This window comes from Thunnus albacares, chromosome 10 (assembly GCF_914725855.1).
Source record: "Thunnus albacares chromosome 10, fThuAlb1.1, whole genome shotgun sequence".
NCBI lineage: Eukaryota > Metazoa > Chordata > Actinopteri > Scombriformes > Scombridae > Thunnus > Thunnus albacares.
Window position 1 is genome coordinate 30,042,181 of NC_058115.1, and position 24,603 is coordinate 30,066,783.

A 24,603-nucleotide genomic window follows, 5' to 3' on the forward strand; every position below is an offset into this window, starting at 1 on the left:
CAATGAACCTTCAGTGTCAAAGATCTGTAATGTAATATATATGTCCTAACGATATTTAACTTGTTTTATATCAATTTGTTCAAGAAATGTGGTCAGAACAGGTTAAATGTAATAGAGGACGTCTTATTAAAGCATCAGAATTGTTAAATGGGTTGAAACTTACCTTTAGTAACAAAAAACAAGCTTTTTAAAATTAGCTAGTTCTGTCACATTTGCTGACCGGGCACACCGCCATTTTGGAATTGATGTCATGGGTACACCGATTCGCACACTGTCACATGACTGCATCAGGATGTTCAGTAGATGTCACTTTAGGGACTTCATGAGTTAAAAATCAAGGATAAAGATTTCACCTGTGTCACTGTGGGTTCTTACGGGTTAAAGACAATGAGTGTAAATCTGATTACAAAAGGTTAACTACTGAAAGACGTGGATCATTTTTCAGAAATAAATAGATCCGATAAACAAAATAAACAAGCGTCAGACACAGACTCTATATCTGTTACTGACTGGATTACATGGTAAAGGTAGATTTACTGGATGGATGAATAATATGTAACAAAAGTTTAGTAGCTTATTTTTTATTATCTGGTTATAAAATAGCTAACTGAATTTAAAGTGCTGTTTCTTCCACAGACAGAGAGCAGCAGACAGAGATGGAGAGACGGCAGTGTGAGGTCGAGGCTGAGAGAGAAAGAGGTTGGAGTGAAAAGGCAGATGTGAGATTAAAAAAAAAAAAGAAGTCAGAGGATAGAGGTAGCATCAGGACACGTCGAGGGAAATCTATCTCACACATACAAACACGTAAACTATACTTGTGAGGACAAATTGACTTAAATTAATTCCCTGAATATAATGTGGGTAAACCAAAGCATGACACGCGTAACCCTCATCTCTAACCCTGATGATAAACCTAATCCCCAAACCAAGTCTTAACCCGAAAGTAAAAGATTAACTTTGTGAGACACAAACGTTTGTTGCTAGGTGTGTCCTCACAATGCAGTGTAGATGTAGCACAAACACACACACACACACATACACATACACACACGCAGACACACACACACACAAGGAAGGTCGTTTCCATGTGCATCATCTCATTTTGGAAATCTGTTTCTTTAATCTGGCCTAGGCTACATCTGGTGGCTGTGTGCGTGTGCGTGCGTATTTTCAGAGTAGCAGAGGTTGGATGACAGGCAACCTGCCAAAATGTTGATCATGCACAAACACACACACAAACACACACACACACACACACACACACACACACACACACACACACACACACAAACACACACACACACACAAACAAACACACACACACAAACACACATTCATACTATGAGTCATTCTTGTTTAATTCTTTACTGAATGCAGCTCGCACTAAACTCTTTTTTAAAATGAAAACAATGTATATCAGACTATTTATATAAAAAAATAATAAAACTTATATTAAAGTGTAACTTTCCAGCTTTATATTTCATTTAAATGTGTCAGTTGCTTGGTGTGACCTCTTTTAATAGAGAATTTTCTGAATTAAAACATGTTTTTTTGGTATCTATTGCAGATTTCAGCATCGTCATCTAAATTGAGTCAACCTGGTTTCAGTAACTGAAACATATTTAAACGCACAATATGTAATTTCTGCTGCTAAGCGTCTCTCAATCAAAACAATAACAAAAGACGGAGTGTGATGATGTTGTAAAGCAGCGTGGGATCATGGGAGTTGTTGTCTTCGTTGTTAAACAACCAGCTTCCCCAGGTTAGGATTACATCAATGTTCATCGTTCAGGATGTTTTTACCGGGAGCTGAATTATCCGCAGAGGTCTCCTCCTCTCCAAAACAAACAGACCTGGTGATGAAAACCGGTAAAAACAGTGTTTCTCTGACGCTGTTCTGCAGTCACAGGACGTCCGGTAGGGACTGCGAGCCGAGCTGCTGCCAACGTTTGCTCAGCTTGTTTCTCTGATAACTTAAGATCCAGACGCTCGGCAGGTTTTTTTTACCGGCAGCCAAATTATCCGCAGAGCTCTCCTCCTCTCCAAAACAAACATACACAGGGAATAAAATTGTAAAAACAGTGAGTAAAGAAGATTTATGTTAAAAATCGGTGTTTCTCCCACGCTGTTGGGCAGAAAGAGGACGTCCGGGAGGAGCTGTTAGCCGAACGTTTGCTCAGCTTGTTTCTCTGATAACTTAAGATCCAGACGACTAAAATCCTTCATCTGATTAAAAGACAACCAAGATCTAAAAAGTTTATCATAAAAATGTGGCTTAAAACTGATGTATTATCTTGTATGTGTGTTTACTCTTTGGTAGTGGGGGTATGACGCCATTGACAGGCGACCAAATGAAACAGTTACCTTGATTCAAATTACTGATTCCTCTCGGTTTGAAATAATGTAAGTATACAACTCAACAAAATATATAACATAGGTGTAGTTGTTTTTAGATATTTTAATGCAGAATATTTACATATTATAGCCTTAAACAACCTCTTTCAAGTCCAATTTCAAGGCTCATGTGCAGGTTGTCACAAAAAAACAGCATTTCATCATTTGAAGAACATCTCATGTGAGGACATTTCTGTCTCTGAGCAACACAGAGACACTGATGCTTTTATCAGCAGCAGGTTGGACTGTTGTAATGCTCCTTTCTGGTTTACCAAAGAATACAATTAATCAGCTGCAAATAATCCAGAACAATCCTATTTTAAAGTCTTTACACTTGTTAACTGTTAGTTTTCGTATTGATTTTAGATTATTTTTTATTAGTTTATAAGGCGCTACGCGGCCTTGCACTTCTCAGAAATGCTTTTATTGAATGAATGAACCATGAACCAGGAAGGCTCCCTCAGTTCCTCTGGTTCTTCTCTTTTAACTGATCCACAAAGCAGAACAAAAACATTTAGCGATGCTGCTTTCAGCCGTTACGCTCCGAGCTGCTGGAACAACCTTCAGAGGATCTGAGAGGAGCTGAAAATAATAGTAATGTTAAATATAAACTAAAAACCATCTATTTAGTCTGGCTTTTATGTAGTGGTTTTATAATTGTATGGCTTTATTTTGATATACTTCTTTTATTTATTAACACAATTATTATTTATTTTATTCTGTTTCATTTTATTAACATTTTACTGTTTTATTATAATCTATTTATTTTGTGTTTTATTGTTATTTTTATTACTTGTGTATCTTTTATCTTAACTCCCTAACTTTTATTGTTGTCTTATTCATTTTATCAATCACTTGTAAAGCACTTTGAATTGATTTGATTTGAAATGTGCCATATAATAAATAAAGTTTGATTGATTGGCTGATTATGAAACCTTTACATAACACATTTATTGCAGCCTGTAAATGTGAGATAAAATCCATATTCACTCTTGTAAAATGTGTTGCATAAAACTGTTACAACTAGATTATACAGCATATAATACCATGAATTTGATGTTCATGTCCCATGTTCATGTTCATGCCATTAAATCTTACGCACTGGTCCCTTTAATGAAGATGACTTTAATTCCAGTATCAGGTCTTCTCTGGTTTTCTATGGAAGCTTATTGCTGCCAGACCAGACAAAAGAAAAGAGGATCAGTATCATGGTATAAAGTGAAAAGTTTATTGTTTTAACAAGACGTTTTTCACATTATAACAAGATAGTTTCACGTTATTACAACATATAAACTTGTTATAACGAGGTTGAACTGGCACTTGGCCTTTTGCAATGAAACTCCAAGACAACTACAACTGCAAGACACTCAATCCTCCACTTTCTCCATCTACTACGCATGAAATGGTCCACTTCCCAATGCTGGTGTGTGAAGAGGAGTATATCTATCGTGCCCTCTATCTCATGTGTTAATTTTCCTCCAGCTGTTAGTAGATAAAAGTGTGGCTCTATCTACGTTTAAAACATGCTGCGGCCATTTCATCCTGCCATGAAGGCTGTGGAGAGAGATCTATCTTCACGCTTCCACCTGGTTAAGCGCTTCTTTAAAATGAGTCAGAGGACGGCGACCTGTCACGCTCTCCTTGGTGTGTGTGTGTTAATGCTTGTGGACTCTGGTGGACTCCTCCGACGTCAGCTGAATAGTAATGCTCCTCCGGCTGATCAATGAGAAATGACTACTTCCTTTCAACCTTCTGTACGGCGCCTTGCATTTAAAAATCCTTCTGAGTGAACGCATACTTATCACAATATCATCCACCGTGCTGAATAACACAAGCATGAAGTAGAACCATTCATGTAAATGAGCCATATATACACAGCATTTATAATAATATGCACAACTTATCATGTAATAATATAAAATATTTCACATTATAACAAGATAAATAGTATATTGTTATAACAAGAAAGGTTTTTTGATGTAACATGATAAGTTTGCATGTTGTAATAATGAGAAAATATCTTGTTATAACATGAAAACATCTTGTTAGGACAATAAACTTTTCATGTTATAACATGATACTGATCTGTTTTTTCGTTTTCTAGCGTGGCATCAATAAGCTTCCGTAGTTTTCTTGTCTCGTTAGCATTTATAATAATATAAGTTATCATGTAATAACAAAACATTTCACATTATAACAAGATAAATAGTATATTGTTATAACAAGAAAAGTTTTGTTATAACAAGTTTGCATGTCACAATAACGTGAAAATATCTTGTTATAACAATAAACTTTTCACGTTATAACGTGTGGCAGCAATAAGCTTCCGTAGTTTTCTTGTCTCGCTTTCTTAAAATTTTCCCTCATATTGCTCACACTTTCTTTTCATTGATCTAATAAGACATGTTCATTAATCATTCATTCATACATGCATTCTTACATTCCTTCTTTTAGCAGTCCACAATGTGATTTATTTATTCATCGAGCAACAAGGTCGTTGATTTTAGTTAATTTAAGCTTTTATGTTCCCTTCATCATGCCAACATCTACCTACCCCTCACTCTACTGTACGTCTCTTCTTCTTCTGCTGTTCCTCCATTAGCTCCTCTGTCTCTGCTCCATCCGTGTGTGTGCTGAAGGTGGGTTTAAGTGAGGACAGCGCTGTTGATTCAGGCAGGTATCTGAAGGTGTGTTCTCAAATCAGTCGGGATCACTTCCAAGGAATTAGAGTCCATGTAATGATTTACAGTTTGGATTACATGGAAAATGATCTTTATTCTAACCGTAAGTCACATTTATTTTATTCTGTTGCCAGGTTGTATAAGTGACACATTTGTAGAAATTAAAAAAAGGCCACAAAAAGTTCAACTGTCAAAACAATTTATGACAAACACTAATATCCAACAAGCAGCCACAAGTCCTCTCATATGTTATATTAAGTAACAATGATCTATTATGTGTTGCATCAGCCTCAGTTTCAGTCATTTAAACCTGCAGTGAAACCAGACGCATTTCTTCTTGTAAAGCTGCGGATCAATAAAGATTATTCTTAGTCTGGAGTTTTTTAGTGTCCCAGAATGGTTTCAGTGCAGTTTTAGTCTTTAGACTCTCCAGTCTGACAAGAAGAAGATTCACTGGGCGAACACTCAAGTCTTGCAGTTTGAAGGATTTTTATTGTTATCATTTAAATTCAGTTACTTTAAGGAAATCAATTGGTTTGACTGGTTAAGCCTTGAATGTTTTTGCCAGGCTCCTGTCAGTTGTCTGTAATCTTCTTCCTGGTTACAGTTTATTTGCATTGACTACAATGACTACAATAATCCTGACTGGCTGCTCCTTATACATGCAGACGACTTTGTAGAAGAAAAAAAAACACATGCAGTGATTATATACAGCGATTGAGAAAGGCAGCTGACAACCAGCCAACTCCGTCAGGTTGAAACAACAGTCTAGTCCGCGGGCTGTTAGGCGGTGTGAAAGTAGGTGTGAACTAACAACAGTTGAGATGAAAAGAATTCAGTTTGAACACCTCCGAATGTCTGTAAGGAAACGCACCACATCAGATAAAAAAAAATAGACTCAGCAGCCAGAAAGGAAGTGAACTTGGCTCCAAACTTAAAGACATCAAAAAGTCTTTTCAAAAAGCTGATTTTACTCATTTTACACAAACTCAGAAAGGCTGTTCTTTCACATTTTGGATATAAAGGTGGTCTAGACATCTTGACACTGTCACTGTCCTGTCATTCCTGTCTTTATTGTGTTATTTCCTTGTAGTCTCTAAGCCTCCTGTGCTCCTCTCCAGTCTGCTTTTCCCTCCACAGCTGCCCTGCATCAGCCAGGTCAGCCCTGCCTTGCTCCCAGTGTCCCCCCCCCCAGCCCCCAGCCAATCGGCTCACCTTGCCTGTCCTCCCGTCTAGTCACATGTTCCCTTTTCCCTCGTTAGTTCATTCTGTATTTAAGTCCTGTTGTTCAGTTCAGTCTTTGTTGAATCATCTGTTCTGTTCTTTGCTTTGTTCCTGACTCAGGAGTGCCTTACAAGAACTCTCACTGAGTCTATATAGTTTTTTGAGAAATGTTGAGGCCTCCGTCTTTAAGGAAATAAAACTTTCTTGCAGTCAAGCGCTACTTTCATGGGATCTATGTTTAACTTTCCCCTTTTGCAAAACATACAGAATATTCAGCTAATGGATGGTTATAACCTTCAGACATACATCAGTTTTGTCACAAAGCTGATGAGCCTGTTTCCAGATTTCCTTGAGAGGAAGTCGTGTTTACAACATTAATCAAGAATTTATGTCAGAAATAGTGAAAGTGATCTGTCTTCAAACTCACACGAAACATCTTGAAAGACAAATATACAGTAATAATATTTGCCAAATTATGCAAATACAGCGTTTGGGATTGTGGTTGATGGTTTGTGAGAGCTGTATTTATAATGAATTCAACAATTTCATTTTAGAATACATGTATAAGATATTTATTTGTTTCCATATAAGATTTAAAACGGTGTAATATTTCTGGAACTAATAAAAAAATTATGAATGAAAGGATGTGGCGATTTTCTATATTTTTCAAATCTCATGTGCAGAACCAAACTAACGTTGAACTGATCCTGCTTACATGTATTCTGTGTTTATCTAAACTCTGATATATCTTACTCCTCTGTGCCGTAGACCTCTGTTGTTGTCCAAAAAATATTAAAAACATGTCAATGAGCCACATCGCTGCACTGGGTGACACGTTCCTTCATCCATGAAAATGATGGTTAGAAACGGCTCTTAGGAGTGGCCGGTTACTATCTTACTGCTATTTTTATTCTCTTTTTTACTCGTTTCCAAACAAGCTACAGTAAAAACCGCCTTCAGGGAAGAAAGAACATGTCACTCAGTGCAGCGGTGTGACTCACTGACATGTTTTTAATAGTTTTTGGACAACAGCAGAGGTCTACGGCACAGAGGAATAAGATATATCAGAGTTTAGATACACACACAATACTTGTAAGTAGGATGAGTTCATTGTTGGTTTGGTTCTGCACATGAGATTCTTTGACAATAACAAAACTATAGTAAAATCTCCATCCATATTTTTTAACAAGAAAAATGCACATCCACAATATTTATTGCAACAGAGGATCACACTGTTGCACCCACAAATTACTGCAACTTAATACTTCTGTGATCCTAAATATCCTGTTTGTTTTTATACCAGCACTTCTGTGTCCGTCTCTTTTACTCTACAAACTGTATCCAAAGTGGAAATGAATCTGTGACTTTTAAGCAAGAGGTTCTCAAAACTACATACGAGATCTGAAATTTCACATCTGTTCTCTGAAAAAGAAACTGCTAAACCAGACACAACAGTGAGATGTATGACAGATTGTCTGGTTTCAAAACTACATTTGCGCTGGTTGGGATTAACCAAAGTTCAACACAAGGTCAGAAAATACACCAAACCTCTGATTTGACCTGCTGATATACTGCATATTTCATATTTTATGTACACCAAATATTTTATATTTCATCCATTTTTAAAGCGTTCCCTACAGCAGCACAGAGGTCCTGTAAAAAAAACATCATATGAGCATATTTAATAGCCTGTTAAAATATTTCTTTATGCTACAATTTAACGGTGACAGATAGTAAATAAAAGAATATCTGAATGTTTACTTGAGGAAAAACTAATGTTATCACTGGAAAAACTTGCCTCTCTTAAATAAGTTTTCTGAGGCGTTTGAAGCCTGTTATCCTCTTTAGAGGCTGAAGAGCAGAAGTTACCGTGAACAGACACCGGCCCATTGAAACATCAATGACAAGAATGCGACACATCCAACGCAGAGTACACACACGCTGCTTTGAGTCAGCCTCACACACTCACAGCCGACTGGACACACACACACACACACACACACACACACACATGGACACACATATACCTGCACACACACACACACACACACACACATATAAACAGCCCACATTGTGGCTGATTCCTCTGTTCCTCAGATGAGTCAATGTTTGCTCTCTTTTTCTCTCACATACAAACAAAGACATAAAATCTCACAGAAAACAAAGTACTTTCATACTGTAGACACACACACACACACACACACACACATACACACACACACACGACTTACAGTTCTCATTACACTTTCTTCACATGAACTCTTAGTCAACACAGTAACACCCGGGTCACACCCATGCACTCCCCCACACACACACACACTCAGTCTGCCGGCTGCACACTCCCACACAGAGGTCAACCAGAAACAAGCAAACGCCTCAATTGAATAATTTGATTTATTTTAGCAAAAGTTAAACGCCCCGTGACACTCAGCAATTTTATAAAAACGCTCAAAACTCACCTTTTCAACGTAGATAACCGATGTTCAGCTTTTAGTTTGGTAATTTTAAATGACTTTTTACTGTATATTTCTACTTTTAACACTGTGTCTTTCCTACTGCTCTGTTGTTGTTGTTGCTGTGCGACTTTTTGTCTTTGAGTGACTTTAATAGCACGGTATGAATAAAATGTATTATTACTATTATTGCAATTATTATAGATAGAAAACTTTTAAGTGTTCAAGTAGGTCTTGAAATGTCATTTAAAAGTTTCAAAGTGACAGGTTTACTGGTTAAAATTTTTCATGAATTACAGTCACATGTTGAATGTGTTCTTCCTTTTTATCTGAAATTGTGAATCATGTTTTACAGATTTCCCTGAACTGATGTGATTTCAACATGACTTCACTTTCACATAAAAAGCGTGTCACAGTTTTCACATTTTCACTTGAAGTGTGAAGTGTCTCTTGCTCAGTTATGGGTTCAGTAAGAAACCATTTCAAAAGTGGTAAGTTAAACTGAATGCATGCAGGCTCGTTAATGCTGATATTCTGGCTTCATAACATGTTTGTCCAGCAACAGCAACGTGTGTCAAACTGGGTTTTGATTGTGAAACTGGCTGATAGTTTTGGATTTAGCCATACACTTTGTTTTTTTTCTGGTTCATGTTGTTTAATACATAAACCGTATGTATGAAACTTTTCTGTATCTACGTTCAAAATGTGTTAATTTGGAAACAATTCAAAAAGCTAAATCGTGATTGCATTGGAAAAAGCAAAACTGCACATCTGCAACTAGTCTCATGTCACAATACAGGAGTTTTTTGTTTCTTTTAAATTAATAATTGTGGTTATTTTTCCAGTATTTTCCAGTAAATCCTAAATACCTATGTGCATACATGTAAGTTAGCATTGCACAATTTAGTCCTTGAATCCTGTCAGACACATTTGATATCTCTTTGACTTTTGCTTTCAGAGCTGTGGACACTTTTGTAGAGTTATATACATAAAGAAATCAGAACAATTCAAACAAATCACACAGATTTACATTGAAGCTTTAGCTCCAAATGATAATGAGTAAAATGACCTGTTTGGCAGTACAGTATTTACCACAGACTCAACAGTGCAAATAGAGCAGCAAGAAGTCACCAGTTTCATCAGGAATCAGTCTTATAGGTAAATGAGGTAGTTTGCATGAAGATTAAGTAAACTGTAACACTTACAGTACGTAGCACAAAATATTTAGCTTGAGTGTGTGATCACAACGGTCAAAACTTTTCAGCTCCATGTGGAATTGAATCTTCAGTTCCGCCAGCGTTGATGCTTTGCTCGTCGAGCCTCACAGGATCACCGTCTCGCCTCACCGGAGGATTGCTACTACATCTTTACATAATGAAAGTAATAAGAGTAATAAGATGTTTAATGAGGCTGGTTTAATGAGCATAGCCCCAGTTTTAATTCTCAGGGCAGCACTAGATTTACTAAAAATTGGGTCTTGAACTTAATAGGTTTGGAAAACTCTTGGTAACAGCTAATGACAGTTGGTTTAAACAGACAACTGAGTCTTTTTACAGGACAGCACTTTGGATTCTTAGTCCAACCCCTGGACGAGTAATAAAATGTTTTTTTAAGTAAAAAGTGTTATAAGTAATTTAAAAAGAAGTCAGCTGTAGCCTCTTTAAAAACTCCACAGATAACACAATGTTCTTTTATCAAAACTAGAGGTCCGACTTAAAAAAAAAAACATACTTCACTTCACTACTTCACTTTAATTACACTCAATAAAGAACTGTCTGCACCGCAAGAGATGAAGAATATTGATAGAGGAGGAGATTCATGCAGGAGATTCACCTCAAAATGATTTTGAATCTCCTGCAGACGCTACCGTCTTGTGAGTTGCAGGTGATTAGTGGCAGTGAGTCACTGAATCAGTGAGGTGAAACACAGTTGGACTCTGTATTATTTTTTTTCCTGCCTAAAGGTCACCTTGATGTACAGGATTTACTATTCTGAAGCTTTTAGAGCACACTGTACACACTCAGTAGGCAAATAAAATTTCCCTATCACATCACGTCACATGTCATCATGACTTAGCAAAGTTGTTGTTGGATGTTGGAGCTCCAGTTGAAAAGGTAAAATGGCTTTTTTTGCCAATATCAAAAAGAAAGGTTAGTGAAAACTGTATTTAAAGATGAGTGGCAAGAAATGAGAAATGTGATATCTTTGTGCTGCCTTTGTAATGAAACAGTGTATCCACAAAACACGGAGGGAAGAACCACAAAACTGCAGCAGTTGAAGCCTTCAGCTGAATAATTGTGAAATCAATGACATTTTCAACAATTAATACAGTGAAGAACTCACACGGCAGCAGGCTCATTAATGAACATTTACACTAGTGTCGCCTGGCCATCACACTTTTTGTGCCCACGTTCTCGGACTTGGTTGCGCAACGAAGGTGTCAAATCTCCCGTTAATACAGAAATGCTGTTCATGTACAAATTTCTGAAGTTTCTGTAACTTACTGTGACAACAGCAGCATTACTGGACCTGTGATGTGGTGGATAATTTGGTAAGTGGATCTGTATGGCTTGTGTTAGAGTAGCCCTGCATTAGAGCCAAGAATAATTCATTGTAAATATAAACTTGTTCCCACATGGCCTTTTTTCTGTCCATCTATCACTTATAGATCTGTCAACACTTGCACATGTGTGTGCAAATCTGCCTTTTGTGCCAGTGTGTATGTGAATGCATATGTGTGTGTGTGTGTGTGTGTGTTTGTGCAAGTATGCATGTGTTTATGCTCCGATCAATATTCCTTGTAGGCTCAGCACAAGCAGCGCAATTCGTCTCACGTTCCTCCCCTCTGACAGCCGTGACAAAGCAAACAGCAGCATATGGATCAGTACCGCTGCTGTCCACCTGCTGCAGGGCGTGCTCTGTTGACTAAAAAGCTAATATCTGAGAAACTCTTCTTTACTCTTATTTTGAGTGTGACACACACAACAGCAACAAAGGCCCTATAATCCATGCAAAGGATGCCCTCGCGGAGTCGTGGATTGATTTTACCGAAGGTGTGGGTCGTCTTGGAGATTTTCCTCATGCATAAATATAAACCCAAAGGGACTGCAAGACACAAGGCTACCTAGCTCCCTGTTTATTATATGAGCTGGCACAGCAACTATTAATCCTCTGATTTACAGCTTTTCTAGCTTGTGACCCAAAAAATTAAGCTTCTGACCCCCTGTTGCAGTCATAAACACGCTAACAGGCTTTTTCACTTGATTAAAGAGTGGAAAAATCATAGAGGTTGAAAATATCCATTATCGCAGAGAGAAAACACAGTCATCACAAGGTTCATAAACTAAGTAAATAAGACATTTGGATTTTAGAGACATACTTTTTCAGGTTATGTAAGCTACACGGCAATTCCTAAAAATAACTGATTTGAAGAGCATTACAGTCACCTATACACACGTAGAAGCACTCTTACTTACCGAGACTTATGTAGATGTGTGAGTACTTAAAAATAAATCTGTGTTTGTATTGTTGGATGTGATTCAGGACAGACATGTAATGTATGATGGTTCAGGGAAGAATATCAGTCTATTAACTGGTCTGCACCAGTTTGAGTGTCACTAACAAGAGATAATATCGCTATATTCCAGCAGTACCAATGATTAAAACATTTATACACCTTCTGGCCACTGGTGGCAGCACTGAGCACACTGCTGCTGAAAAGTATTCTAATCAGTGAGTGAGGAAGAAATCCTGCACCATCTTTGATTTTACATGGTTTGCACTGAATCTGATAGAGGATGAATTAAACATTTAGCGTTTAACTATTTTACACATCATTTTTTCCCAATCTTAAAAGTTTGTTCTGTCAACATCCTTCCCATAACAAATTTAAGCGCCGCTGAGTGATTGAAATGAGATCCATGATGGTCTGGATGCTTGGTATGATGGTCTTGGATCTGGACTATCTGGACTCTCTTCTTCAACTACAGTTAAGTAAAAATCTAAATTACCAGACTTCTCTGTCTCTGCTGGAGTTTGAATCCATTTTCTGCCTTTCTGAATGTTTGTTTTTTAGCTCATTGCTTCTATTTTTCACTCCCTCCCAGTGTCTCATCATCCCACCGCTCCTTCTTTTTCTCCCTCCTCTGCAGTTCCCACCTTGAACTTCCTTTTTTATGATCCTCCCGACGGCATAATGTTGCCGTCTTTTTTTTTTTCCAGGAGGTTAGGAAGGAACACTGCCCTGGGACATTAGGTCAATGTGTAGCAGTGGGACTTTTGGTCATGTTATAAATAGAATTCTGACCTCTAACCAAGACCTCCACCCTGCATACCCCTGTCATACTCTATACCTTATATAGAAGCACTTATTTTTGGGTATCCAAGATTTAAGTTGATTCAGCTCATACTTTCCCATTTAACTATATTCATACCATTAGATGATTCTGCAGGACATGTTTTATGTTTAATAGCATTCACTTTCAATGCAGGAAGTAGTGTCATGTTCATACTGTGCAAAGAAAAGTGAGGATAATGAGGTGGTTAAAGGGTTTTGACTTTGAAGAACTGGATTTGTATCTTGATAAGGAATCTTGATTAAGGAAATATTTTCTAAGAATTTTTCTTTCTTGGTACTGGGTCTGCATCCTTTCACCAAAATGAGTTTTCCCCATAGACTGTATTTAAAGATGAATGTAGCAAGGTGTGACATCACCCATTGGTTTGCTGTGTTGGAGCCGGTTTGAAGCCCAGAGCCAGGACCTTTCACGCTCTGCAAATACACCTCGCTACCTCAGACAAAGCTAACACTAGCTTACTGGAAGCACCGAGTGGTGCACACTTGGGCTAACATCAGCTACTTTAGCTAAATAATGCTTATAGGGCAGGTATCCTAATCAAGTAACATTAAACTTACTGAAATATTGCAACAATAGTCCAACTCAGTGCGAGTCCTTTAGTATTTAGAGAATTTGATGCTTTTTGAATGGGAGTCAGTTGTAACCAGTATCCAGCAGCCGCTGGTGGTATTGTACTGTAAGGTACTCCTGCACTGGCTTCCATCTCAAGCTGTGTTAATTGCCAGTTGGTTTTCCCACAGTCAGGGCTTTAATAAATGCAAAATACTGGTTAGTATGAATATAAAAGAGAGCTCAAGAAATGTCCCTGTGTATGTTTTTTTTTTTATGTTTTATGCACTGTAGGAGGTTTGTTCTTATACTGCCACGGCTGGAAAATCTTTCTATAATAATAAGAATTGCATTAAAGGAAAAAAAAAAGTATCCTGTCCTCTTTCTTCCTCTGCAATATGATTTGTGTGTGCCCGTGCACACATGCTCGCCTGTGTATGCTGTAGATCTGTGTTTGTATTAGGTGGGAGTAGAGCGTGTTTGTTGCGACTGAAGGGGAACATGGAGCATGAAGAGACACAAACCATCTGACTACACTATCAACCGTATTGAGGAGCTGAATTTAAATGAGTGACACTTAAAGGACTGAGTGAGGAACAGAGAGAGAGATGAATGGAAAGAAAAAAAAGAGGTGGAGAGTGAGGACAGGGAAGAGAGGAAGCAAGGGATGACACTGAGAGAAATGAAGAGCAAAGACAGAGATTGTAAATGTTGTACAAGCTACTTTTGGCAACCCTGTACTTGATTATGATCATGCCAGTAAAGCTCATATTTTAATTTGAGAAAAAGAGAGAGACAGATAGGAAATGCAAGGATGTATTTACATAAGAAATTTGCAACATGGTTACATAGAAAATGTGTTTCTGTGATTTATACTGGCTGTTTCGTGCACTTTGTCGCTCGGGCTTTAAAAAACAATGCAAATGAAGTTAATTAGATTACACACAATGCATAAAAAAACAGAGAATGAAAGCAGGGAGAGCAGCAGACACTTGAGAAGAGAGGACAGAGGAAGTGAGAGAGAGAGAAGGGTGAAAAGAGGAGGGGAGAGAAAGGGATTGAGTAGGGGGGAGCATGCAAGAGAGAGGGAAGAAAGAAGGAAGAGAGCAAAATGAGGAGGAAAAAGAGACAGCAAAGAGCAGAAAGAGAGCAGAGAGGAGAGTGAGAGAGAGAGAGAGAGAGAGAGAGAGAGAGAGGGGAAAGACCAGAGCTTCAGCAGAGGGAGAGAAAAAGCAGAGCGAGCGAGTGAATATCGAAAGACAGAGAGAAAGGGCTGGAGAAAAGAGAGAGAGTGTCGAGTCATGTGACGGAGCAGCACGTGTTGGCTGGCAGTGTCAACTCTCTCTCTCTCTCTCTCTCTCTCTCTCGCTCTCTCTTGCTCTCATTCCTTCCACTCAGATACAAGAGGTCCTCTCAGCCAATCAGAACGCAGCGTCGCTACACCACACTGCCTATCTGTCTCTACCTCGCTCTCTCTCTCCTTCTCTGTGTGACTCTGTCGCTCTCTCAGCTGACTGTATGACCTGCCAACACTCTCTCTCTCTCTCTCTCTCTCTCTCATCCATCTCTCTCCTTCTGAATGTCACAATCAGAATCTGAATCAAGTTTATTGGCCGAGTGTCAAAATGTTTAACCGTTGAACGTCCACTTTCCTTCTCATTTCCCCTTTAAGCAGCTTTAAGGTTTGAAAAATAATCTTATTCTGACTGACATATCTACACACACACACACACACACACACACACACATATATATATATATATATATATATATATATATATATACATACACATATGTATATATAGAGTGTATCAGCTCGTTCCAGGGCTATATGATATTCTTGATGCATCGTTTTATGCACATTTCCTTAAACATCAGCCAGATATATTTTCTTAACTTTGAGATCTCCACTTGAGTTGGAATGATGTTTGATTGCACAGCATGAGTTTGTAAATCCCACTGTTCTGGGCAGGTTAAAGACTCTGCAAATCCACACAGGTGTTTTTCAGTTATTGTTAATTAGACTAGTGCTCAGGCTGTGTTGTGAACTGCATGAGTTGCTATGTGCTAATAATAATGAGAAAGGTGTAATTTGTCCTGCTCTAACAGGTGCAATAAAGCTACAGTAACACGAGAATCAGGGAAATGAATCAAACACGGTCTGCACACGCCCACACAGTCATGAGAAGAGGCCTAATCAGACAAAATCATTGAAATCACCCGTGTAGGTTTCAGGCTGCTCTGAAATTACTTCTCCTCCCCCATCAAATCAATCGTTCGTGTATGCCCACAAAAAGCCTTAGTTTCTAAGGTTGTTCCATAGGTTGCTCACGTTGTTCATTTCAGATCAAACGTGTGTGGATGTATTTGAGAGGTTTCCATTTTGAGTAAAGGACGAGAAAAAGAAGTGAAAGCCGACTACAACCGTTTGTTCACGTAGCGTAGGCAGCTGCTAGGAGTCTACTTAGGCAGTTTCTGAAAGTTGGCCAATCAGAACACAGTGGGCTCATTAGCCTTAAAGAGACAGGAGCTGAAATGGCCTGTTTCAGACAGAGGCTGAACTGAGGGGCTGCATGAAGGACCAGTATAAGACAAGGAGGTTTTGAAATGTAAATGATGAAAAGATATTCCAGTAGAGGCCCAGAATAAAGATATAGTCCTGGAAATGTGCATGATACAGCCCCTTTAAACTCAGGTTTGACAATAAATGGATATTATATACATCTATTGCACCTTGTGTATATTGCACTGTAGGGTTGTTGCCAAGGAATTGTTGTCTTCATTCACTTCCTTTCATTTTCCATCTCTCTTTTCATTATAACTGACTCTCTCTAAATCTGGACTGATATTTCTCTCTCTCTCCGTTTCCATCTGTCTCTTCTCCTGGCGTGTGTTTTGTAGTGGATGAAAAGCTCACACACACTCGTACACACCAGGATGACTGGGTTAAATACAATGGATGCTAAGCCTCTGCCTCGGTGTGTGGCAGATGGAAGGAGAGAGAGAGCGGGCGAGAGACATAGCGAAACAAATGCAGGTATTTTTCACGGATGATCTGAGAGGCCTTAATTTTGTCTGAGCACATAAAAGTCTGTGTTTGAATGAAAATATGCATTGTGTGTCCATGTTTACATCTGTATTCTTTAGTGCATTTGTTCCTCTGAGTTTGTGTGTGTGTGTTTCATCCATACATACACCTGAAAATGTCCGTGTGAACATGTATGTCTACACGTATTAATATTTGTGTGTGTGCAAATGTGTATGTCTGGATTGTTTCGGCCATTGTTGACCAATCTGGGTTGATCGATGCACACATACGATTGATTTACTACATGATGAGCGAACATGACATAACATGTGGAGAGCAGGAAGAGGAAAGCTGTGAATGGAGTGGTAATGTGTGTGTGTGTGTGTGTATATGTGTGTGTTTGAGTGTTAGTCGGTTGACAGATGTGACCGTGCAGTCTAATCATTATGTTGAATGTAAACATTACGCGGCCTGGCAGAGGGAAACGCCATAATCTTCAACAGAGATGATGAGTTAAGCGCGTGCTGTGTTTTTTAGCCCACTGGCCACATACCAAATGTCCAGCTGTCATGCACATTTTAAGTAAAGATTGAACCCCCAGAAACACTTGTAGTATAATGAATACTTTTTTTAATTTTGTATTTGTTTGTATTCTTTATTCAACAAGGAAATCTCTTGAGAAAGAGAGATCTGGCCGAAATGAAGGCATCAAATAGTCAAAACCATATTTTAGGACAGATTTGTAACTGGAGCAAAAAAATAAAACCTTAGAATTAGATAACAGCTATTCATCATCTCTGCCTTCATCTGAACAACTTCTACCATTAATCAAACCTCAAAAATAAAGGAGGAGGAGGAGAAGGTGCGAATGTAGAGAATGATCAGCACCAACTGCAGGGTCTGAAAAGTGTAGCAGCGAAGATGCCATGTTGACATCAGTGTAGAAAGCTGCTGATTTACAGCGCCAGGCTCAGTGTTAATCCATTTGCATTAAACAGGGCTTCTGGTCTTCAAATGGAGCTGTGGGTTAGAATCTTGCCGCTGACATGTTTATTTATTCGCTTATTTATTTATATCTTCATATTTCTCAGTCATAAATCTCACATGTTTCTCCTGAAGTAAACAGGTAGATATAAATATACAGAGAAAGCAAAGATACCGGGGAACATATTGTATGTACATGTAACAGAATAATCAAATCATAAACTGATTAATCAACACTCCTACCTGGAGTTGGATCTTCCATTGTATCCAACTAGCGAATAAGCCAATGTTCACCAAGGTTACTGTGTGAAATCACAAGACTTTAAAAAATGTAAACAATGAAATAAAACAGCGACAAGTGATACAGTACAAAATGCATGAAGGTTTCTGCACATGATAAAATAATGGGTCTGTGTTTTTTCACTCAAGGGATATCCTTCCTTTAACTGATGCTGAGGAATCTGGTCTCCAAATAGAGGCGTGGGTTCAAAGACCATTCCTGACAGCTGCTTCTCTTGACCCAGTTACAAATTTGACTGCAGTGGCTGCTTTTATGACAACCTTGGGTCCCCTTGCTTAACTTTGAGGAGCTTTTCTGATCCCTAAACTAATTTACCTACAGTGAATTTCTGTATATCATAAACAGATCATAATGGACACACCATTTCCCCAAATTTGGCACATAAGGAGCCACCTCTACCACCAAGTGACTTGAGTATGGCCTTGGTTTCGGATAGTCTTTATACAAAAAAGTTTGATTAACAGGTTAAAAATTCCCCTCCTTGTCCCTCATTGAAAGATAGACCATCTAATCTAGTCCATTCTCAGTGTATTGGTACTGAAGGTTTCAAGTTTCCACATCACACTTATGTAAACTGCATACTGGTCCACAATTGGCTCCAAACTACATGTGATCTCACTAATCATGCTCATAGGTACATACCTTAAACTCAGATTTAAGGTGAACTCAGGGAAACTTCCACCCTTCAGCATATGACTGTGAAAGCAGCATTCTAGTGTCAGACACATACATCAATCTACGCATGAAGGTCAAACATCCAAAAGAAGGAGCAAGAAGGAAAATAAATTTTAATGACTGGAGAGGGACTTTAAGTTTTGGACACATGAAGCAATTATGGTCAACAAGAAATAATTTGCAACCAGCTCTCTATGTGTCCAGACTTAAAAGACTTAAAAGAATCACTTTTGTTAATCTGTGCAGGGAGCCTAATATACAGTCTTCAGGATATTTTTACATTTAGCTGTATTTTGCACATCTGTTATTTATGCATCATTTGCTATTTATCAACCTAGACATACCCTGGACATCTGTGTCTCCGCCAATGGCTGCTATGTCAGTGCTGCTACACTGGAAAAATTCTTTGTCTCTGAGGATGTTTGTGACGTGTTTGGGTTTAGTCTATCATCTGGCTTCTACCACACATTTAACACAGTCAGTGGAAGTATTTTATGCTCACTATTAAACAATATTGTGAAACCTGGCACAGATGCAAGGTTGTCTGACAGTCAGGATGGCCTAAGGCGCCAGACTCAGACCTTCCAGAAGTCCTGATGTCAATTTTTTTGGTGTGAAAATGAAGATGTAATCGTCAGTGATACTATCTTCACCATGTACTGAATACAAATACAATATAGATCACACAACTTGAATGATGAACCTGATGAAGACATGGGCTCAAATCCCACTCCCATGTCAGAAATGCCTGATTATGTTGCTGATGTGAGAAACATGCTGATAGACTACGCAGGAAAAGAACAAGCAGTCCCTGATGGCCTAATGGTCTAAGTTACCAGTTTAGGATTAGTCTTTTCCAAATAATTGAATTTTTGTTCTCCCAATGGAGTTGAGTGTTCATATTTTTAGTCTTTTAGTGAAGACAATCCTTACAGTGTACTGAATAAAGATACATGTTTGGTAGATTTCTTTGGTAGACAAGACCAGCTAAGCATGACTTGTCAGGATGGCCGAGTGGTCTAAGGCGCCAGACTCAAGGTTAATCCTTCCTAAACAATGGGGCTTCTGGTCTCCTAATGGAGGCGTGGGTTCAAATCCCACTCCTGACACATTAAATGTCTTATTGAAAAGTAGATGTACTCTTCAATGCCGTCTTCACCAGGTGCTGAATACAATTACAATATACACTTGTCTCCTGGTGAAGGCAATTGTTCAAATCCCACTCTTATGTCAGAAATGCCTGATTATATTGCTGATGTACACTCTGTTCTTGAAAGAGAAACATTTTGGGTAGACTAAACAGAGAAAAGATAAGCGGTCAGGATGGCCTAAGGGTTTAAGTTACCAGTTTTAGGATTAGTCTTTCCCAAACAATCAGACTTTTTGGTCTCCCAATGGTGTTGAGTGTTCATATCCCCTTCAGAGAGGTTTTAGTGAATACAATCCTTACAGTGTAGTGAATAAATAAAGATACATATTTGGGAGATTTCTTTGCTCATACTGTACTTAATACAAATACAAATTTGGTAGACAAGACCAACCAAGCATGACTGGTCAGGATGGCCGAGTGGTCTAAGGCGCCAGACTCAAGGTTAATCCTTCCTAAACAATGGGACTTCTGGTCTCCTAATGGAGGCGTGGGTTCAAATCCCACTCCTGACATGTCAAATGCTTTTCCTTGAAAGGAAGATGTACCCTTCAATGCTGTCTTCACCATGTACTGAATACAATTACAATATACACTAGTCTCCTGGTGAAGGCAATGGTTCAAATCCCACTCTTATGTCATGAATGCCTGATTATATTTTTGATGTATACTCTGTTCTTTAAAGAGAAACATTTTTGATAGACTAAACAGAAAAAAGTAAATAGTCAGGATGGCCGAGCGGTCTAAGGCGCCAGACTCAAGGTTAATCCTTCCTAAACGATGGGACTTCTGGTCTCCTAATGGAGGCGTGGGTTCAAATCCCACTCCTGACAGTTCAAAGTCTTTTAGTGAAAAGAAGAGGTACCATTTAACCCAATTTTCATTGTTTACTAAATACAAATACTAGGTTATGCTCAATATTAAGTAATACGTATTCCGTACTCCTCTCCGACCTCATCCATTCAGGAATCAAATGTGTTTATAGTTGTTCTGAACGGCTATATAGGTCAGTCAGACTCAAGGTTAGTCTTTCCTGACGAATGGTACTTCTTGTTTCCAAACAGAAGTGTAGGTTCAACTTCTGCTGCTCACACATCAGAAATAATTAGTAATTTTACCAAAGAGAAAACGCTGCATACTATCTCTTGTCCACATCAGAAAGAGAAAGAAGGTTGGTAGACTAAGCTCTAAAAGCAAAGCTGTCAGGATGGCCGAGTGGTCTAAGGCGCCAGACTCAAGGTTCATCCTTCCTGAACAACGGGAATTCTGGTCTCCGGATGGAGGCGTGGGTTCAAATCCCACTCCTGACAGTTCAATGTCTTTTAGTGAAAAGAAGAGGTACCATTTAACGCAATTTTCATCGTTTACTAAATACAAATACTATGTAGTCTGGGCGATGTCAACTGGAGAAGTAAGAATGGCCAAGTGGTCTAATGCTCAGGTTAAGCCCAAAAAGAAGTTTGCATGACCTCTTGTCCGACCTCGTCAGAAAACAAATGTGTTTATAGTTGTTCTGAATGGCCCAACTTGAAGGAGGAGTGAAAAGCCCACCATTTTAAAGAGAGGGGAGATGTGATAATGTGTCCACAGTCTTTGAAAGAGAAAGAAGGCTGGTAGACTGGACTCTGAAAGCAAAGCTGTCAGGATGGCCGAGTGGTCTAAGGCGCCAGACTCAAGGTTTGTCCTTCCTGAATAAAGAGAATTCTGGTCTCCTAATGGAGGCGTGTGTTCAAATCCCACTCCTGTCAGTTAAGATGAACTTATTATACAGTTGGTATTTCAGTGCAAGAGCTAGATCTATCAGTATGGTTGATTGCTCTAAGGCACCAGACTCAAGGTAAATCCTTCTTTAATAGTTGGTCACATTAAAGGTGATTAGTTCAAATCACTTCCCTGACACATCCTATCATACTTCCTGTTTTTAGTGGCAAGAAGAGATAGTGTATCACAGTCAAGAAAAATTAAAAGTTAGCTGATGAATAGGTGATGTCAAGTGTTTTTACAGTCAGGCAGAAGATTTCAGGCTTAATGAGCAAACACAAGAAAAGGGAAAATTTAGCAATATTAGAATATTAATTAGAGAACAAGATTAATTAGAGAACTATAAAATGTTTTGAATGAAAGTCTTCCCCAGATAAATATAATGTTATTTTTGCATGCATTTTTATTCTTTCTGCATAAGATATAGTATAGTATTATCATGCAGACTGATCTTGCTGACAGACAACTCTCTCTCTCTCCTGTTTAGATCTAGAGGAGGAGGAATGCACTCATGTGTCCTAGTTTTCACAGAAAACACTTTTGGTTACTCTCAATGGAAATCAAGCAACAAGGTTGTGAGAATCATGTAGTTTTTAGGCTGACTTTTACAGCAGCACCCTACACGAGGAGAGTTGTTCTGCAGACAGCTTTTATTTCCCAGGTTGCTGAGAATAAGACAGTCAGGGAGGCGTGCCTGCTGATCCAAGGTCTGCAATTCTACTCATGGAGACTTGAAAAATGCTGGCCGAAGGATAGAGAGTATGCCAGAATAAATAGAGCCAGTGGGGTGTTTCATAGTTGACGGTGCATGACAACCTAACTCCCAGTTATGGTCATTTTTAATGTTTTGTACTTGAATTGAAGGACACTCAACTGAATCACATTTGTGACACCAGCACACTCACAACTCAGTGCAGAGGCTCAACACTGTATGGTTATAGGGTATTTTGCTTCATCACAAAAATGATGTTTGCGATGTTACATAGGTCACTCATGATGTGATGGATGAAATTTAGTGCATGAAATATTAATGTCCTGTGGGTAAAATAGCTTAGGATTCATGATTATTGATTCATTTTAGAGACAAAGTCACTGCAAATTTGGTGTTTATTGAATATTCTATTACAAACATAATATTTTTCCTCCCAGTTCAATCATAACCCTCATCATCATTTCAAACCAAACGGCAACTACCATGGCCTAAAGCTGAAGGTAGTGCGGAAGTACCTTAAAGTGCAATGCCATCAACGTATGCCAGATGCTGGCTCCAGTTGACTCCCATTCAAAAAGTGTCAAATTCTCTCTAGCAATACTGATTCAACCAGTCATTATGGTCTCAATCGCGAAATTCAGGCCTTCTAATAAGTGTGCTAGGGGTCACTTGCTCTCCCCGGCTCCGGGACTCACACCAATTCAGACTATTGTCGTAATATTTCGGTGTGTTTGATGTTACTTGATTACGATACTGCCTTGTTAGCAAAATTTAGCTTAAGTACCTAATGTTAGCCCAAGTGTGCAGTAATCTAGTGTTCGCTTCGGCCTTCGGAGTGGGTTTCCAGAGTGTGAAAGGCAACACCCCATACTCCTTATTTGGAAGGTCCTGGCTCCAAATGGAAAAGATGGCGCTGACCATAAGCTGCAACTCTGAGCTTCAAACTGGCTCCAATGGAATCAATGGGTGATCGCTACGTCCATCTTTACAAACAATCTATTCAATTTCCAACACACATCAAACACATGTTCTCTTTTAGGCCTTGATTGCAACATCTTTTGAACTTTGGAAACAATTTTTCACTCAACTGTACTATTGGTACTATTGAGTGTCCAGCAAGCTGAATTTGGTGAAAAGGGAGAACAGAAGGTGATTAGAAAGAGGAGTTTGCTGTGGAAGTTGTTGAATTTGCAGATACTGCGAAGGAACAGAGAAGCTCTCCTTTCTCCCGTCTTTATCAGGAATTAGAATGGCCTCAGTGAGACAGCATATAAATGAGGACATTTGAAAACGCTGCACGTTTGCACCTCAGTTTGTCACCTGTGTGTGTGGGTGTGTGAAACACAGAGAGATATAATAACGTATATGAGGATGATGGTAATGATGATAGGAGGAGAGGGAGGATGGAGAGGGGTGCAGTAAGAGAGATGAGGAGCAGGAGAAGAAGAATGAGGAGGGAAAATGTGGCATGAGAAATAAAAAAAAAGAGGAAAATGAGGTTCTGATGGAGGAAGTTATAGGAGGGAGAGGTGAATAAAGTGAAGAGAGGAGATGGAAGTATTAAAGGCAAGATGTTAATTAAGGATGGGAGCGAGGTAGACTGTGGAAAAAGGAGTATATAAAGGAGAACATAAATGAGGAGAAGAGAAAGGTGATGAGGAAGAGGATGAAAGGACGAGGAGAAAAGAAAATGGAGGAAGAAAGATGAAGATGTTGAGAGGGGGAGGAAGAGAAGGGAGAAGAAGAAGAGCAAAAAAAGGAGTGAAGGAGAAGAAGGATAGAAGTTAAAAGGGAAATGAAATGATAGGAAAAGAAGTTGATGGATGAGAAGAAATGGATAAGGAGCAAAAGGCAGAGGGGAAAGGGAGGAAGATGAAGAGTGAGAGAAAGGAGGATGAGGGAAGAAAGAGGGAGAAATGAGGAGGAAGAAGAGAAGGAGATGATGGAGTGGTGATACAGAGGAGAGGAGGGGAGTAGTGGTGAAAATCGAAGAGGAGAAAGGAGAATTGATACACACACACACACACACAGTTTATAGTGTACTTGTGAGGACCCACATTGCTATAATGTTCTCCTAATCCACCTAAACAGTGTTGCAGGATGATGTGTTTCCTTATTTGGACCTAAAGCTAAACTCTAACCTTAACTGGAAAAAACAAGTCCAAACCCTCTAATAACCCTTTGAAGAAATGAAATGTCGTCACTCATGAGGTTTAAAGCTCAAAATGGTCTTCACAAAGATATAAGGTCAAGAACAAAACGCTACATTCTGTCTACCTCTGATTCAGAGAGAGGCCATACACAGTGTCACACACACACACAAACATAAAACCCCC

At 38.8% G+C, this 24,603-nt stretch overlaps 5 non-coding genes across 5 annotated transcripts; all 5 read left to right on the top strand.

Moving 5' to 3' along the window:
* The first annotated feature begins 19,647 nt into the window (after nt 1-19,647).
* On the top strand, nt 19,648-19,756 carry trnal-caa. The gene is made up of 2 exons: nt 19,648-19,685; nt 19,711-19,756. It is a non-coding gene; the product is annotated as a tRNA-Leu (tRNA).
* Nucleotides 19,757-20,200: 444 nt separating this feature from the next.
* Nucleotides 20,201-20,309, top strand: trnal-caa. Its single transcript has 2 exons — nt 20,201-20,238; nt 20,264-20,309. It is a non-coding gene; the product is annotated as a tRNA-Leu (tRNA).
* A 209-nt stretch (nt 20,310-20,518) lies between these two features.
* On the top strand, nt 20,519-20,627 carry trnal-caa. Its single transcript has 2 exons — nt 20,519-20,556; nt 20,582-20,627. It is a non-coding gene; the product is annotated as a tRNA-Leu (tRNA).
* A 368-nt stretch (nt 20,628-20,995) lies between these two features.
* Nucleotides 20,996-21,104, top strand: trnal-caa. Its single transcript has 2 exons — nt 20,996-21,033; nt 21,059-21,104. It is a non-coding gene; the product is annotated as a tRNA-Leu (tRNA).
* A 329-nt stretch (nt 21,105-21,433) lies between these two features.
* trnal-caa lies at nt 21,434-21,542 on the top strand. The gene is made up of 2 exons: nt 21,434-21,471; nt 21,497-21,542. It is a non-coding gene; the product is annotated as a tRNA-Leu (tRNA).
* The last annotated feature ends 3,061 nt before the right edge of the window (nt 21,543-24,603 follow it).